The sequence below is a fragment of the Sturnira hondurensis genome, unplaced genomic scaffold, assembly GCF_014824575.4.
Source record: "Sturnira hondurensis isolate 20B ecotype Veracruz unplaced genomic scaffold, ASM1482457v3 Scaffold0012533, whole genome shotgun sequence".
In the NCBI taxonomy this organism is placed as follows: Eukaryota; Metazoa; Chordata; class Mammalia; order Chiroptera; family Phyllostomidae; genus Sturnira; species Sturnira hondurensis.
Genome location: NW_028085164.1, coordinates 635,717 through 651,968, shown reverse-complemented (window position 1 = coordinate 651,968; position 16,252 = coordinate 635,717). Strand labels below are relative to the sequence as shown.

Below are 16,252 nucleotides of genomic sequence, written 5' to 3'. Positions count from 1 at the left end.
CCTCAGACCTTCAAGATGGCAAAGAATGCAAAAGTTAACAAATGACTCCCAAGTAATATTCAAATCCAGGGCACTGTCAAATCCAGGTCACTGTCTTTGTCTAAAGATGAAGCTGTGGATGGATCATAAAATCTCTGTTAAAATCTCAGAAAGATAAAAATTGATGTCTTGCAGTACTATTTCTTCACACAAAAATACCTCTAAAAAGATTAAGGGTGTACCTCACAGATCCTCTCAACTGAACAACAAGACCTCTAAAAGAGCTTAAGTTCTTCTTTGAAAAATGATTTGGAGGTGTGTTTTTTTTTGTTTAATATAGTGAACCATAAAAAGATTCTAAAGAGGTCCACAAAGTTTTTGAGAGAATTATGTTAGGAGAAACATAAGTGGCTTCAGCTGAAAGAAACAGAGACAGCACAAAATGAAAAGAGGCATTTGGATCATTTCCCCCACTTCTACTGGCAGGAAACTGACTAACAAAACTACTCACATGCAAACAAGTGTTACAGTCACTTCTTTATGATCCCAATTTTCTCTATTTTTGAACAAGAACATCTACAGCAGCCCTGGCTGGTATAGCTCGGTGGATTGAGCACGGGCCTGCAAACCACACAATCGCAGTTCGATTCCCAGTCAGGGCACATGCCTGGGTTGCAGGCCAGTTCCCAGCAGGGGACTCACAAGAAGCAACCATACATTGATATTTCTCTCCTTCCCTTCCTCTCTAAAGATAAATAAATCAAATCTAAAAAAAAGATTAAAAAAAACTGTATATTAGGCACCTCATCCATATTTGCCCTCATCCAAATAATGGCATTCTGAGCTTTGAGCCAACATATTAATGGCATGACACTTTTGTGGGGTCTTAAGAGCATGTGAATGCATTTCTTAGATTAAAGGGACTGAATCGCTGGGGGCCAGAGGGAAGATTGCATTAGGCAATCTGTGCAATGGGTACAGAACTTGTATATGCATGCTATGCTGGCTTCTTGTTAGACTTCCATACAGTTAGAAATGAGAAATAATTTCAAAATTTTAGATGCAAATACCACAATAAACAATATTGCAATCTGGTGGGGAAATTCACTACTCTCCTAAAGTTTTTAACTTTAAAAATTATATATTTATTAGCTCTACGTTGTACACTGTTCTGGGTTTTCTAAGTCTCTGACATATTTTTGTTTTGTATGACATATGGAATTCACAACACAGAGAGAGAAAGTCATAAATGTAGAATGTGGTAAAAAATAATCTATAGTTGCGCTACTCAAAGTGTGCTCTGCAGAGAGCCTGGTCTACTAGTTGTTTCCAACTAATGAGAAGAAAAGAATAGGAAGTTGAGAACAAGCATTAATAAAATATACATAAATTTGGCATTGCCACATCCAAGTGTGTGATCAGTGGCCTCCTCTGCTTTGACAAGGTTTAGATTTATCTGTGAGTTCCTGATCTCATACTTGTAGTCAATGTGGCAGAGCGCATGCTAACCTGACACAATACATAGTAAGTAGAATAGCAGTCCATAAAGCACTGGAAATTTTAAAGATGTGTCCTCCACAGCAAATACTTTGAACCACATATCATTTACTAGTGTCAATTTATGCACTGCTCTATATCCCCGTTTACTGTCTGATTGCGTCACCCAGCAATGGCTAAATAATGGACTGATTGCTCCTGCTCTAAGACTACACAGCTAAGATTTTTATTTTATTTTACTTTATAATATTTATTATATCTATTTTATAATATTTATTTTATTTTATATTTTATTTTAAATTGTTCTTCAAGTACAGTTTTCTACCTTTTACTCCCATACTAGCCCACCCGCCTAGCCCTCTCCAACTCCTTCCCATTTCCATCCCTACCTTGTTTTTGTCCATGTGTCCCTTATACTTGTTCCTGCAAACCCTTCCCTTTTTCTTCTGAAATTCCCTCTCCTCTCCCTTATGGTCACTGGCATTCTGTTCTCTATTTCAGTGTCTTTGGTTATATTTTGCTTATTTGTTTTGTTGATTAGGTTCCTGTTAAATGTGGGATCATATGGTATTCATCTTTCACTGCCTGGCTTATTTCACTCAGCATAATACTTTCCAAGTTCCCTCCACGCTGTCGCAAAGGGTAGGAGCTCCTTCTTTCTTTCTGCTGCATAGAATTCCATTGTGTAAATGTACCATAGTGTTTTTTTAATTTATTTAATTATTTTTCAAGTACAGTTTTCTGTCTGTTACTCCCATCCCATCCCACCCCCCCAACTCCCGCCCTCCCTTGCATTTCCACCCTTCTCAGTTGTTGCCCATGTATCCTTTATATATGTTCCTCTAAATCCCTCCCATATTTCCCCTGAAATTTCCTCCCCTCTCCCCTCTGGCCACTGTCAGCCTGTTCTCTATTTCAGTGACTTTGGTTATATTTTGCTTGCTTGTTTGTTTTGTTGTTTAGCTTCCTGTTAAAGGTGAGATCATATGGTATTTGTCCTTCAACACCTGGCTTATTTCACTAGCATAATGTTTTCCAGTTCCATCCATGCTGTTGCAAAAGGTAGGAGCTCCTTCTTTCTTTCTGCGGCATAGAATTCCATTGTGTATATCTACCAGAGTTTTTGGATCCATCCATTTACTGACGGGCCCCTAAGTTGCTTCCAACTCTTGGCTATTGTAAATTATGCTGCTATGAACATTGGGGTGCATATGTTCTTTGGGATTGGTGTTTTAGGGTTCTTAGGGTACAATCCCAGCAGTGGAATTGCTGGGTCAAAAGGCAAGTCCAATTTTAGTTTTCTGAGAAAATTCCATACTGTTTTCCATAATGGTTGTACCAGTCTGCAATCCCACCAACAGTGGACCAGAGTCCCCTTTTCCTCACACCCTCTCCAACATTTGTTGTTTATTGTTTTGTTTATGATTGTACCATAGTTTTTGGGTCCACTCATTTACTGATCAGTATCTAGGTTGCTTCTAGCAGTTGGCTATTGTAAATTGTGCTGCTATGAACATTGGGGTGCACATGTTCTTTTGGATTGGTGTTTCAGGGTCCTTAGAATATAATTCTAGCAGTGGAATTGTTGAGTCAAAAGGCAGATTCATTTTGAGTTTTCTGAGAAAATCCCATTCTGTTTTCCATACTGGTTGTACCAGTCTGCAATCCCACCAACAGTGCACTAGGATCCCCTTTTCTCCACAACCTCTCCAACACTTGCTCTTGGTTGCTTTGTTTATGATGTCCGTTCTGACCAGTGAGTGTGAAGTGGTATCTCATTGTAGTTTTAATTTGCATCTGTGATGGCAAGTGATACTAAGCATCTTTTCATGTGTCTCTGAACCATCTGTATGTCCTCTTTGGAGAGGGGTCTGTTCAAGTCCTTTGCTTTTTTTTTTTTTTAATTGAGTTCCTTTTCCTCTTAGAGTGGAGTCATGTGAGTTCTTTATATACTTTGGAGATTAAGCCCTTGTCTGAAGTGTCATTGGCAAATAAGTTTTCCAATACAGTTGGTTCTTTTTTAATTTTAATAATGTTTTCTTTAGCTATGCAGAAGCTTTGAATATTGATGAGATCCCATTTGTTTATTGTTTCCTTTATGTCCCTTTCTCTAGGGGACATATCAGTGAAAATGTTGCTGGGTGAAATATCTGAGATTTTCCTGCCTAGGTTCTCTTCTAGGATTTTAATGGTGTCATGGCTTATATTAAAATATTTTATCCACCTTGAATTTATTTTTGTGTATGGTGTAAGTTGGTCCTTGAGTTTCATTTTTTTGCACATAGCTGTTCAGTTCTCCCAACATCATTTGTTGAAGAGGCTATCTTCACTCCACCTTATGTTGCTTCCCCCTTCGTCAAATATTAATTGACTGTAGAGCCTGGGATTTATTTCTGGGCTCTCTGTTCTGTTCCATTGATCTATGTGCCTGTTTTTATGCCAGTACCAGGCTGTTTTGATTGCCGTGGCCTTGTAATACAATTTGGTATTGGGTATTGTGGTCCCCCCTACTTTACTCTTCTTTCTCAGAATTGCAACAGCTGGTCGGGATCATCTGTGGTTTCATATAAATTTTTAAAGTGTTTGTTCTATGCCTGTGAAAAATGCCATGGGTACATTAATAGGTATTGCATTGAATCTGTAAATTGCTTTGGGTAGCATGGACATTCTGATATTAATTCTTCTGGTATATGGTTTTATTTGTTTATCTTCCTTGATTTCTTTCTTCAGTGTTGTGTAGTTTTCTGAGTACAGGTCTTTTACCTCCTTGGTTAGGTTTATTCCTAGGTATATTATTTTTCTTGTTGCTATATCAAAACATTTTCCCCTTTATTTCTGCTTCTGCTGTTACAAAAATGCCTTTGATTTCTGGATATTGACTTTGTATCCTGCTTTTTTGCCAAATTTATTTATTAGGTCGAGCAGGTTTTGGGTGGAGTCTATAGGATTTTCCATGTACACTATCATGTCATCTGCAAACAATGACAATTCTGTTTTCTCCTTTTTGATTTGTATGCCTTTTATTTCTTTTCCTTGTCTGACTGCTGTGGCTAAAACTTCCAATGTTATATTGAATAGAAGTGGTTAAAGTAGACAACCTTGTCTTATTCCTGATCTTATTAAAAAAGCTTTTAGTTTTTGCCCATTCAGTTTGATGTTGGCTGTGTCTCATATATGGCCTTTAGTATATTGAGAAATTCTTCTTCTATTCTAAAAACACTTTGCTGAGTGTTTTATCATAAATGGGTGCTGTACCTTACCGAATGCTTTTCCATATCTATTGATATGAGAATGTGATTTTTGTCTTTGCTTTTGTTTATGTGATGTATTACATTTACTGATTTGTGAATATTGTACCATCCTTGTATCCCTGGGATGAATCCCATTTGGTCATGGTGTATGACCTTTTTAATGTGTTGCTGGATGTGGTTTGCCAATATTTTGTTGAAGATTTTAGTATCTAGGTTCATCAGCAATTTTGGCCTGAAGTTTTCTATGTTGTGCCTTTATCTGGTTTTGGGATTATGATGATGCTAGCTTCATAGAAAGAGTTTGGGAGTCTTCTATCACTCTGGATTTTTTGGAATAGTCCATGAAGAATAGGGGTTAGCTCTTCCTTAAATGCTTTGTAGAATTCTCCTGTGAAACTGTCTGGTCCAGGGCTTTTGTGTGTTGGGAGTTTTTTTATTACTGTCTCAATTTCACCTGCTGTTGGGCTGTTATTGGTCTTCAGGCTTCCTGCTTCTTCTTCGTTGAGTTTTGGAAGATTATATTTTTCTAGAATTTGCCAATTTCACCTAGGTTTTTGAATTTCTTGGTGCACAGTTCTTGGTAGTAATTTCTTACAGTCTTTTGTATTTCTGTGGTATCAGTTGTAATCTCTCCTTTTTCATTTCTGATCATCTTTATTTGGGTCCTCTCTCTTTTCTTGGTGAGCCTGCTTAAAGACTTGTCAATTTTGTCTTTCTTTTCAAAGAACAAGCTCCTGGATTCATTGATCCTTAGAATTGATCCTTTTCATCTCTGTCATTTAATTCTACTGTTATCTTGATTATTTCCTTCCTTCTACTTGCTCTGGGCTGTCTTTGTTGTCATTCCTCAAGTTATTGTAAGCATAGGGTTAGGTTGTTGGTTTGAAATGTTTCTATCTTTCTTTGGTAAGCTTGTATCACTATAAACTTCCCTCTCAAGAGTGCCTTTGCTGTGTCCCATGAGTTTTGAGTTCTTGTGAGTTCATTTTCATTTGTTTCCAGAAACTTTTTGATTTCTTCCCTAATTTCATCCTTGACCCATTCATTGTTTAATAACATGCTATTCATTCTCTATGATTTTGAGTGTTTTGGGTTTTATCCCTTGGGGTTGGTTTATAGTTTCAGTCCCTTGTGGTTGGAGAAAATGCTTGATATGATTTCAATTTTCTTGGATTCGTTGAGGCTTGTTTTATGTCCTATCATGTGGTCTATCTGTGAATATGTTCCATGTGCATTTGAAAAGAATGTGTATTTAGCTTCTTTGGGATGAAGGGCTCTATATATATCAGTTTAGTCCATTTCATCTAAGGCATAGTTTAATGCAACAATATCTTTGTTGATATTTTGTTTGGAAGATCTATTTTTGACAGTGGGGTGTTAAAATCCCCTACTATAATTGTGTTGCTGTCAATATCTTTCTTGAAGTCCTCTAAGATTTTCTCTATGTATTTGGGTGCTCCTATGTTGGGGGCATATATATTTCCAATGTTTATGTCTTCTTGGTGGACTCTTCCTTTGAGTATTATAAAGTGACCTTCTGGGTCTCTTTTTATGGCCTTTTTTTGAAGTCTGTTTTGTCTGATATGAGTATTGCTATGCGAGCTTTTTTTTTTTTTTTTTCTATCTGTTTGCTTGGAAAATTTGTTTTCAGCCCTTCACTTTCAGTCTGTGTAGGTCTTTTGTTCTGAGGTGGGTCTCTTGTAGGTGGCATTTGTATGGGTCATGCTTTCTTATTCATTCAGCTATTCTATGTCTTTTGATCAGAGCATTTAATCCATTTACGTTTAAGGTTAATATTGATAGGTACTTATTCATTGACATTTTCATACCTGTGTTCCTTGTGGGAGCCCACCAGGCCGCAGGGGACCACGGACAGAGCCCCCACTGTGAAAACGGTGGCGGGACTTGGTTTCTGGTCCCTGGAGCCGGCGGGTATCTTGACATCTTCCGGACCTTCTCCTTCTCAGCCTTGAAGGAAAGAACAAGGTCTTGGCATGTGCGTCATGTTCCAGGAAAGAGATAATCTTGAGGACACTGTTATCTGTGGGCTAATGTTCTCAGGATGTGAGAACATCTTGCCCTCTTGATAGCCTTCAGGAATGTACAAACTTTTGTAAAACAGCATTGTTCTCAGGCCACTGTAGTTCTGCATATAAGCCAGCAGTTCCTTGAATAAACTTGCCATTTGCCAGCCAGGAGCACTTGGACCTCTCCATTATTTTAATTAAGTTAAGTCCATCGCCTCACCTCGCGAACACCTTGCTGCCGCGGGCGGCGGCAGAGTGGCGCCCGAAACAGGGACCCGGAAAAAGGGGGTCAGGGGGGACCAGCAGAGTCCTAATCGCGAGGATAGGGGAGCCCGAGAGGACCGCTGCTACAGGGGGCCCGGTAAGTAAAAAATAAAAAGTAGCAGGAAGCAGTATTGGAGAGTTTATAATTATGGGAAGTTCCCATTCATCAGATCAGGGACTTTTTGAAAAAGTCCTCTGCTCCTTATTAAAGGGGCGAGGCATTACTACCTCTAAGAATCAAATACATTGTTTTGTAGATTTTATTCAACAAGTTTGCCCTTGGTTCCCGGAAGAAGGTACTATTAATATGGAAACTTGGAAAAAGGTAGGAGAACGTATTCGTGAACACTACCGTGCTCACGGTCCAGAGAAAACTCCTGTTGATGCGTTTTCTTTGTGGACACTAGTAAGAGATTGTCTTAGGGGAGATTCTGAGCTTGAAAAATGGGAACGAGGGACTCGTGGCAGTTTGCCAGCCATTCATTCGGCAGAGGATCTTTCTCGCCCTCTGCCTCCAGTGCCAACTGCTCTGCCTCCTCCGACTTGGGAGGCGCGGTATGAAGAACCTAATCTTAAGGTGGCGACTAATCTTAAGGTGGCGACTGATTTTAAGGTGGCGACTGATTTTAAGGTGGCGACTGTTCAATCGGGGCCGCCAAACCCTGATGAAGCAGATTGGGGAGATCTAGCAGGTCAAGCGGAGCCCGGATAGCTCAGTTGGTAGAGCATCAGACTTTTAATCTGAGGGTTCAGGGTTCAAGTCCCTATGTCAAAAGTTTGTGCAACAAGCTATTCAACAAACTCGAGATCAGTTTCCTCTTGCATTAATCATCCATTACATGGATGACATTCTATTAGCTCATGAAAGCGAGTCTTATTTGTATTCAACTTTCCAGCATATACAACAAGCCTTATCCCAATCAGGATTGCAGATCGCTACTGATAAGGTACAAAATACCTATCCATTTTCTTACCTAGGGTATTCATTAAAACCCTCTTCCTTCTCTCCGCAGAAACTAACCATTGATACTTCTCAATTAAAAACTTTACATGATTTTCAAACCTTTCTAGGGGAACTCAATTGGATCCGCCCTTCACTTAAATTATCTACTGGTGACTTAAAACCCTTGTTTAATCTTCTTTTAGGAGACCCTAATCCCTCGTCTCCTAGATCCATGACTCCAGAAGCAAAGAAGGCTTTACAGTCTGTAGAAAATGCTTTATTAACAGCTCAACTCACATATTGTGATATTTCACGACCGTGGTCCTTGATTATTCTTCCTACTACCTTAACCCCAACAGGAGTTTTATATCAAGAAGGTGTATTGCAATGGATCCATGGATCGTCTACTCCAAAGAAAGTTTTGAGTCCCTATCCCTCTCTGGTAGCAGAACGCATCCAGCAAGGGCGCAAAATCTCTCTCCAAGTTTTAGGACATGATCCCACTGTTATTGTTATACCTTATACCGCTGAACAACTTAACTGGCTTCTTAACTTTAACGACATTTTTGCTCTTGCCTTTGAAGGTTTTGCTGGAACCATCTCTCATCATCTGCCCGCTGATAAAATTTTACAATTTGCCCATACTGCACGATTTATTTTTCCTAACATTGTCACTTCTGAACCTTTATCAACTTCCTTTACCCTATTCACAGATGGATCTTCTAATGGACGTGCTGTTCTACTTACTCCTACCAAGCCTCTCATCTGGACCACCCCTTATGTTTCAGCTCAAGAAGTGGAACTGTTTGCTGTCAGCCAAGCTCTTGCCCTATATAATCAACCATTTAATCTTTACACAGATAGCCAATATGTTGTTCGAGCTATGGCTGTTTTAGAAACTGTTCCTTTAATTCATACCTCTAATCATACGATTTCTCAGCTTTTCTCAGATATTCAACAACTTTTACAGAAACGACAGTTTCCCTGTTTCATTGGTCACATTCGAGGACATTCCTCCCTTCCTGGACCCCTTGCCCATGGTAATCAAACTGCAGATACTTTTACGCAAATTTTCCTTTCACAGGAGCAAAAGGCTACATCTTCTCATGCCCTGCATCATCAATCTGCTCGCTCTCTTCGTTATCAATTCCGTCTCACCCGAGAAGCTGCCCGTCAAATTGTTAAATCATGTTCTACGTGCGCTCAGCTTCTCCCCGTGCCTCATTATGGTATCAACCCTCGTGGTCTTAAACCCAATGATCTTTGGCAGATGGACGTTACCCACTGCCCAGCGTTTGGACGATTACGTTACTTACATGTCACCGTTGATACCTGTTCTCATTTTATCTGCGCTTCTCCTCTCACAGGTGAAAATGTACGCAATGTTATTACTCACCTTCTCTTTTGTTTTTCAATCCTTGGAGTTCCTAAGGTCTTGAAGACAGATAATGCCCCAGCGTATACTAGTAAAAGTTTCGCTTCTTTTTGTGCTTCATTTCAGATTTTACATAAAACAGGTATACCTCACAACCCACAAGGACAAGGTATCATTGAACGTACTCATCTTTCCCTCAAACATCAGTTCTCTAAATTAAAAGGGGGGAGATGGTATGATCCTCATTCTCCTAAACTGTTAGTGTCACATTCCTTATTTGTTCTTAACTTTTTAACTTTGGATGCAGAAGGACGCTCCGCGGCTGATCGGCATTGGGGGCCGCGTATGCGACATTACCCGTTGGTTTATTGGAGAGACCCCATAGATGGCTCTCGTCATGGACCTGACCCAGTTTTAGTTTGGGGCAGGGGGCATGTTTGTGTTTTTCCAACAGACGCAGAAGCCCCTCGTTGGCTTCCTGAACGTTGTGTCCGACATGCCCAGAAGCAAAACGAACCGGCTGCGGGGACGGCTAGCACGCTTGACGATGCAGCCTCGCCTCAGCCACCCGGAGCGAGCTCGGAGAAGACGCCAACGTCTGGCGATTTTGCTGAGCCTTTTGTGGATGCTGAGGATTCAAGTGAAGACTGAGGAATATTGGGCTTTTGTCCCTAATCCTCCAATGATGCATCCTGTGACCTGGAACGATAATGACTTTGTTCCTGTTTATGTTAACAATACTAAAGTTTTAGGACCTCCTTCTATAGGACATGTTATCCCAATATCTACGCTTTATAACTACACAGGATTATCTACTACTTTGCCCATCTGTTTTTCATTAGACAATAATAACTGCACTCTTATCTCTAGATATGCTGATTGGGATGGGAATTTCACTAACGGGACTCACTGGGGAGTGGACTTACTATACCTACGACGAAATGTCTCAACTACCATTGTAGGACCAGGAGATCCCCCACCTGATATCCCATTGTGCAAGCAGAAAACACCATCCCCAAGTCAATTGGGACCTGCTTGGAGAATGTGCCATCTCAACTATACCATCTGTGATCAAGGGCTTTGTGACTGGAGTGATTACCGCCCCACAACATTCAGACCAATGAACTTGCTGTATGGTATATGGACTAGAAATAACCGTACATTTCAAAATATGTTATGGAAAGCGGTTGCTGCCCTTCAATATGTCACTGTAGCTAAAAGAGATGTTCAATGGGTTCACCTTGGAGACCAGGACGCTATGAATGTTTCGGGGACTCAGAAAAATGTTTCAATTATTGCTTGCGTTCCAGATCCATATGCTTTTGTAGCCGGAAATGTTCAACTTATATATGATCAAAAGTATAACTTAAGCTGTCATAACTGCTTCCTAACCAATTGTTTAAATGCATCAATGAATGTTACATCATTTGCTGTTATTAAGCAACCTGCCTTCACCTTTCTACCTGTTAACCTTACCATCCCCTGGTTTAATGATCCAGGGTATGCTATTATTAAGGCTACTAACGATTTGATTTTAGCCCGATCAAAAAGATTTATAGGGACGCTTATTGCAGGAATTACCACCTTGATTGCCCTCATTGCGACAGCAACTACAGCTGCTGTTGCCCTAACTGAAAGTGTACAAACAGCAGACTTTGTTAACGAACTAGCACATAATGTCTCTGTTGCCTTCCAGACCCAGGAAGACTGGGACCGAAAAGTAGAACAGAAATTGAACGCCTTGTATGATACTGTTAGAATTGTTGGAGAAGAGTTAAAATCACTTGAGGTTCGATCTTCTTTAAGATGTCATTTCATGTTTTCCCATATATGTGTTACCCCTTTTCCCTATAATTCAACTAAGTTTCCATGGGAAAAGGTTCGCAACCATTTGTTAGGAATTTGGCATAATTGCAATTCATCCTTAGACCTTATTACGTTACATAAAGAGATTCAAGATTTGATAAATGCTCCTCCTTTAAACATAGATATTGCTCGAGATGCTCAGAATTTCTTGTCCGCTTTATCTAAGCAGTTTCCCTCTTTTGGACATGTTCTTTATAGTTGGATAGGTTTTGGTATCTTCGTTATTTTGCTTTTGTTATGTATACCTTGCATTATTCGGTTTTTTATCAAACAAATCAGTGGCTTGTACGTAGACCTCAAAAGACATAAGCTGGACATGACGAGGAATGTGGAGCCGGTTCGATATATAAAATAAAGAAGGGGGAGATGTGGGAGCCCACCAGGCTGCAGGGGACCACGGACAGAGCCCCCACTGTGAAAACGGTGGCGGGACTTGGTTTCTGGTCCCTGGAGCCGGCGGGTATCTTGACATCTTCCGGACCTTCTCCTTCTCAGCCTTGAAGGAAAGAACAAGGTCTTGGCATGTATGTCATGTTCCAGGAAAGAGATAATCTTGAGGACACTGTTATCTGTGGGCTAATGTTCTCAGGATGTGAGAACATCTTGCCCTCTTGATAGCCTTCAGGAATGTACAAACTTTTGTAAAACAGCATTGTTCTCAGGCCACTGTAGTTCTGCATATAAGCCAGCAGTTCCTTGAATAAACTCGCCATTTGCCAGCCAGGAGCACTTGGACCTCTCCATTATTTTAATTAAGTTAAGTCCATCGCCTCACCTCGCGAACACCTTGCTGCCGCGGGCGGCGGCAGTTCCTCTCTGTCTCTCTCTTTTCCTTCCTTTCCTTAAAGCAGTCCCTTTAGCATCTCTTGCAGAGCTGGTACGGTGGAGGTGTATTTATACTTTTTTTTGTCTGGGAAACTTCTTATTTGGCCTTCTTTCTTAATTGAGAGCCTTGGTGGGGAAAGTAGCCTTGGTTGCAACCCTCTGGTTCTCATTACTTAGGATATTTTTTGCCATTCTCTTCTGGCTTAGAGAGTTTCCATTGAGAATTCAGCCTTAACCTTATCAGGGCTCCCTTGTATTTTAGTTCCTGTTTGTCCCTTACTTCCTTTATGCTTCTCTCTTTGTGTTGAAATTTTTTGATTATGATGTGTCTTTAAGTGGGCCTCTTTGGGTTCCTCTTGATTGGGACTCTGTGTTTTCTGGATTTGTGTGACTTTTTCTCTTATTAAATTAAGGAAGTTTTTTATTATTACTTTTTCAAATAGGTTTTCTATCCCTTGCTCTTCTTATTCCCCTTCTGGTATTCCTATTATACAGATATTATTATGTTTCATATTGCCCTGCATTTCTCTTAATCGCTCTTCATTCTTTCTGAATTTCTTTTCATTTTCTTGCTCTTTCTGGGTGTTTTTTCTACTTTGTTCTCCAGCTCACTGATCCAATCTTCTGCTTCATTGATCCTGCTTTTGATTCCTTCTACTGTGTTCTTTAGTTCAGAAATTATATTCTTGATTTCCTCTTGGCCCTTGTTGATAGTTTCTAATTCCTTTTTCCATGTTGATAGAGTTTGCAGTAAGTTCATTGTAGTTTCCTTATAGTTTCTGGTAATTCTCTGTGATCTCATTGAACTTCCTGATAACCATTGCTTTGAACTCAATATCTGATAGTTGAGTTGCCTCTATTTCATCTAGCATTCTTTCTGAGGCTTCCTCCTTTCCTGTCATTTGGGGATTGTTTCTTTGTCTTCCCATTGTTTGTGAGACTCTTTTTGTTAGCCTCAGTTTCTTAATTTGATCTGTTCTGACTTCCTGGGTTTATGATGTGAACTTCTATGGTAGAATACCTGTGAAATATATAACTAAGATCTTTTGTAAGATGCCAGGTGCCACATGTGCCCTCTGGCTTGTCTAGTGGCTAACTGGACAGAAAGGAGACACAACTGAGAAGTTGGGAAACTATCTCTTGGAGTAGCAGTAATAAATTGGAGGTGAAAGATGAGAGAGAGATTGGGACACAGTCTTCTGCCCTTCTCTCCTTAGGCCATCAGCTGTGCTTGTTATCACACAAGGGCCAGCTCAGAAGCTCAAGAGTATATACCATCATAGTTTTTTTATTTTCCCCTTTTTCCCTACTTCTAATTTCTTTTTTCTGTTACACCAGTTTTCTAATGCTGCACATGCTAATAAAGTATTAGCATTTAAGCTTTGGTCTCAGGGTACATTTCTGGAGAACATGGGTCAAGGAAAATATTATGTAAAATGAGCACACAAAATGCTTTACACTAGTGGTTCTCCAAGTGTGAACCCCAGCCCAGTGTCATTTGTAACATTGTTAGAACTGCTAATTCTTGGGTCTCACTGATAAGAATTAGTAAGTCAGAGATTCTAGAAACAAATCCCAGCAATCTGATTAACAAGCCTTACAGATGAGTCTCTTGTATGAAAGTTTGAGAACTACTGTTTTAAAGTAGCAACTAGACCTGGAAGTAGCTTCTTCCATTTCAAAGTGTAACAGTATATTAGAAGCTTACCTCAACTATGAACCATTTCTTAGTTGATATTCATAATGTTAATTTAACAATATTATAATGGTATGTGATCCAGTAGCTAAAATATAATATTTCTGTCATAGAACCAAGCCTATTGAAAAAAATAATTTCTGTATATTAAACTTGTTGTGGCTACTCTTTCTTAAAGCCCCACTTTTAAAATTTTTCTTCCTTTATTACTTAGACCCATATAGAAAATACTTAATTCACCAGACCAGTGCTTCTGCTTACTTAGACCATACTTCTGTTGGGTAATATATTTCTCTCCCATTGCATTCCTTCTTCTTGCTCTACCCTCTAAGATAGCTTTGTAAAATAACTACTTAGTTTTAAACAAAGAATATTAAAACTAACATTTGGACTTTTTGCAACATTTCTGACGATCCATAGAGTTACCATGGGCTGTTGACAACATTGAGGTTTGGAACTGGTGCTCTGTTCAGTACTGAGTGTAGGTAGAATCAGCAGAAAAGCATTAAAAACACATTCATATGTTTGCTCCCACCCCCCAAAACTAATTTATTTGGTTTAGGGTTAGGACCTAGGTATTGTCTATTTCAAAATCCCCAAAGGGTTATTCTAATGTTTAGCCAGGGTTGAGAAACACTTCTGAGGCCAACTAGCTAGCAGTATGTTTACTTTTTGCTCCCTAACCCCAAAGCCCTGGGTCAAACACACCAACTATTTCATGTGTTTCTGCCTTTCAAAGGTAATTTGAAAGGACAGCCTTCACTATCAGTACCTTACAACAATCATAAAGAGTTCTAGTAAAATGACATTCTGAAAATTGAAGTTAAAGGACAAATCAGAGTCCCTTGAAAATTTCTCTCACACTGCGCTTCCAACAAATATAGGACTTTGGGTTTTGTTAAAAATGGTCTGCAATCTTCTTATGGGACTGTTACTGTCTCTTGTATTCCCTGCTACATTATGTAATCAGAGCAAACTTTCTTGGTCTCCCATAATCTCAGCCCAAAGGCTACAACCTGGTGCTCTCCAAGGTACTTGGCAGTTGGGAGGGGTCTGCACACTGGTTCAGGACATAAACTATTGGTTCCACATAGCTCCTGAGTGCAGTCTCTGGGGTTGGGGTGTGAGCTTCCAGGAAAACTTTGAAGATGCAGGAACCCCCGAGCCACCACTCCAACCTTCAGCCTGATTGTGTGGGTTGGTTTGTGCTGAAATTTTTGTGTTTGATCCTTATTTTCCATTCCCTTGGTGAAAAACCCAATATATCTAACAGCTGTGTGTCAAGAGAAGACATAAATTTTATGTAATACCAAAAGGATACTGTACTTGTTTGTTCCAGGTACCCTTAAGCAATAATATTTTATCTCACTTTCTTTATTTATAATATAAAGAGTGAAACTTCCTGCAGCAAGAATGGAGGTACTTCATAGCGAGAAAGCTTGGAAAGAAGCAAATTAAATGTATAGCACAGAAGGAAGTCCATACTAATATATATACATATATTTCAAAAAGCCTGGGCAAAAAATATTAAAATTTGCGGTTCAAATATTATTTGCAGGTTATCATATCATTTCTAGGTAAATTTACAAAGTGAAGAAAAACCACGAAGGTGACTTATACTGCTAGTGTAAAACTTGAAATTAATTTCAGAAGTATCAGCGCTCACTACAAAAGAACTTCACAGTTTAATTAGTATGGCTCAAATCCAGCATCTATATTTAGGATAAACTGGAAATTATAATGTAGAAATGAGAATTAACCAGCAACTAAATGGTGGGGTGGAGAGGGTAATCTACGGAAAAACACACCTCCACTTTTCTCGGCTAACTATAAAATTTATTAATTTTTCTTTTTCATTGCACAAAAATTGAATTATATCTGCTCAGCTGAGGAATACATTTTTACTAAAATTTGGTAACTATAAACTTTTAAATCAGAATTTATATCTATTCCTCAAATTCTTTTTAAAACTTATATGATCTGCTTTAGTACAGATGAATTTGGCATTTAAGTTATATCAAAAAATCCTCATTAAAATTCTGAATGTATATAAACATTTTATCTCTTTAATATTTTGACTCGTTTTTTAAGAGGTTGGCAGGGTTCTCATGGCACTATATCATTAATTCCTTAACTGTTCCTGTTTTCTTTTCATCACTGGTAGGTATATCAGCAAATAAATTAGTTTAGACTCAAATGTGACAGAACAATATGATTAATTTTTTTCATTCCAGGAAATGTTTTAAATGATTTTGTACAAGTTATATTGACTTAATCTCCAATAATTTTTAGAGGAGGACATGTGTTTTATAGCCATAATTTTGGTTTTTGAATGTTGAACAGGGTGTTTTTCTTCTTCCTCCTTTTTCTTTTTTACAGTGATGTAGGTCTGGGTTTAAACATGCTTTTCAGTGATTTCCCTAAAAGCAGTTTAAACCATCTAAATAATATACTCAAATCTGTTAAGAAGATAAGTTAGTGAGCTACACTCGTCAGCAAAGAGGCTTCAATGCACAATGACTGTAGCCA

At 39.0% G+C, this 16,252-nt stretch overlaps 1 long non-coding RNA gene across 1 annotated transcript; it reads right to left on the bottom strand.

The window, feature by feature from the left end:
- Positions 1–2,095: 2,095 nt before the first annotated feature.
- Positions 2,096–11,218, bottom strand: LOC118997168 (uncharacterized). Its single transcript, XR_005068625.1, has 3 exons — positions 10,921–11,218; positions 2,863–2,867; positions 2,096–2,106 (listed from the first exon to the last, which is right to left on the bottom strand). It is a non-coding gene; the product is annotated as an uncharacterized LOC118997168 (long non-coding RNA).
- Between the last annotated feature and the right edge of the window lie 5,034 nt (positions 11,219–16,252).